This window comes from Rattus norvegicus, chromosome 6, assembly GCF_036323735.1.
Source record: "Rattus norvegicus strain BN/NHsdMcwi chromosome 6, GRCr8, whole genome shotgun sequence".
NCBI classification, from domain to species: Eukaryota; Metazoa; Chordata; class Mammalia; order Rodentia; family Muridae; genus Rattus; species Rattus norvegicus.
The window spans coordinates 52,901,883-52,904,720 of record NC_086024.1 but is presented as its reverse complement, the minus strand read 5'-3'; positions in this window follow the sequence as shown (position 1 = coordinate 52,904,720).

Below are 2,838 nucleotides of genomic sequence, written 5' to 3'. Positions count from 1 at the left end.
GCTTACTGTATTTTGCCTTTATTGTGTTTAGTTATGCACCTTGTATTCCTGATCTCTCCAAGACTTTTAACATGAAGTCTGAATTTGTCAAAGGCCTTTTCAACATCTAATGAGATGATCATGTTTTCTTTTTCTTTCAGTTTATTTTTATTGTGGACTAGGTTAATGGATTTTCACATGAACCACCTGTGCATCCCTGGGATGAAGCCTACTTGATCATGGTAGATGATACCTTCGATATGTTCTTGGTTTAGGTTTGTAAGTATTTTATTGAGTATTTGCATCAATATTCATGAAGGAGATTGGTCTGAAATTTTTTCTTTGTTGAGTCATTTTGTGGTTTAGGTATCAGGGTGACAGATGCTTCATAGAATGAGTTTGGCAGTGTTTCTTCCATTTCTAGTTTGTGGACTAGTTTGAGGAGTATTAGTATGAGATCTTCGAAAGTCTGGTAGAATTCTGCATTCTGGCCCTGGGCCTAGTTTTGATTGGAGGACTTTTAGTGACTTCTTCTATTATTTTTTAGGGGTTATAGGACTATTTAGATAGTTTACCTGATATTGATTTAACTTTGGTAATTTTTATCTGTCTAGAAAATCATCCATTACATTTAGATTTTCTGGAGTACAGGCTTTTGAAATAAGACCTAATGATTCTTTGAATTTCCTCAGCGCCCATTGTTATATCTCTCTTTTCATTTCTGATTTTGTTAATTTGGGTACTGTCTCTCTGAGTTTTAGTTAGTTTAGCTAAGGGTTTGTCTAACTTGTTGATCTCAAAGAACCAACTCTTGGTTTTAATGATTTTTTTGTATTGTTCTTTTTATTTCTAATTGATTGATTTCAGCCCTGAGTTTGGTTATTTCCTGACATCTACTCATCTTGGATGTATTTTCTTCTTTTTCTTCTTCTCCTTCTCCTCCTCCTCCCCCCTCCTCCCCCCTTCCTCCTCCTCCTCTTGCTTATTATTATTATTCTAATTCTATTCTTATTCTTATTCCTCTTTTTCTAGAGCCTTCAAGTGTACTTTTAATTAGTTAGCATGAGTATTCTCCAATTTCTTTACGAAGGCACTCAGTGCTATGAACTTTCCTCTTAGCATGGCTTTCATTGTGTCCTCACACAATGTTGTGACCTCATTTTCATTAAATTCTAGAAAGCTATCTGTTGTGTTTAGTTTTAAAAGTCCATGTAGCTCTGGCTAGATTCAGTAGCCACCTGTTTTTCTTTCCCCAATGCTGAAAATGGCCATCTGGCCCTGGTTCACATGACTGGCTTGCTAAACTGCCTAGACCCGCCCTTCCTGTGAGTGACTGGTGCTACCACTTGCATTGCATGGACTGACTGCCCTGGTGATTGCATACACTTTCTACCAATGACCACTCTGTGGTTTTGCCCTCTGTCTTGTCTACCTAAATTATTGCAAATGGAAAACACCAGACAGCCCTAATATTTAATATAGGCCAGATTTGTATTGGTAAATCTCCAACCCCAGTAAGCCCATGCAAAGAACACACAACTCAGTTATAATATTTGTTAAGCTGCACACCTAGATTGGGCAGATCTACCACTATACGACTCTATTTTCCAGCTACGAGATCCCTTGCTACTTGAGGAGTCTCCAGACCAATTCTGCTCCATCTTCCACCTCCTCTTCCTCTCTTTCCATCCCTCCCATAATCGTCATCACTTCCTCCTCCTTCTCTCTCCTTTAAAGCTTCCAGCTCCACCTTTCCCTTCCACTGCCTGATCACAGGCTCTAACCTTTATTTGACCAGTTAAAATGGGGAGAAGGTTCACACAGAATCACTGAGGATGTGATCCTCTTCTTATCAGGGGCAGTCCCTCTTCAGGAAGCAGAATTAGCCTCAAAATATAAATAGCACCAGGGCAATCCACAACTGTCTTTGATTGATTGATTGATTGATTGATTGATTTCTTTCTTTCTTTCTTTCTTTCTTTCTTTCTTTCTTTCTTTCTTTCTTTCTTTCTTTCTTTCTTTCTTTCTTTCTTTCCAGTGATCATTGTGTAGATTTCTGTTCAGTTTCCACAAGCATGTAGACTTTCTTCTATTTCTGTTGTTGTTGAAATCCAGCTTTAATCAATGGTAAGCTGACAAGATGAAAGGTTTATTTCAGTGTTCTTGTATCTGCTGAGGCTTGCTTTGTGACCAGTTATATGGTCAATTTTGAAGAAGATTCCATGAGGTTCTGAGAAGAAAGTATATTCTTGTGTGGTTGGGCAAAATGTTATATCTGTTAGGTTCATTTGAGTCATAAGCTCTGTTAGTTTCATTATTTCTCTGTTTAGTTTCTGTCTCGATGACCTGTTCATTGGTGAGAGTGTGATGTTGAAGTCTCCCACTCTTAATGCATGGAATTCAATGTGTAATTAAAGCTTTAGTGATGTTTCTTTTACAAATGCAGGTACCCTTGCATTTGGGGCATAGATGTTCAGAATTGAGACATCATCTTGGTGGATTTTTCTTTTGATGAGTATGAAGTGTCCTTCCCTATATCTTTTGATTAACTTCAGTTGAAAGTGTATTTCACTTGATATTGGAATGGCTTCTCCAGCTTGTTTCTTGGGTCCATTTGCTTGGAAAACTTTTCCAGGTGCTTTACTTGTAGGTAATATCTATCTTAATTGCTGAGATGTATTTCCTGTATACAACGAATACAGAGAAGAAATCTTTTTATATATCCATTCTGTCAGCCTGTTTTTTAAATTGGACAATTGAGTCCATTGATGTTGAGAGATATCAATGACCAATGATTGTTAATTCCTGTTATTTTGATGGTGGTGCTGGTAGTGTGTGTGTGTGTGTGTGTGTGTGTGT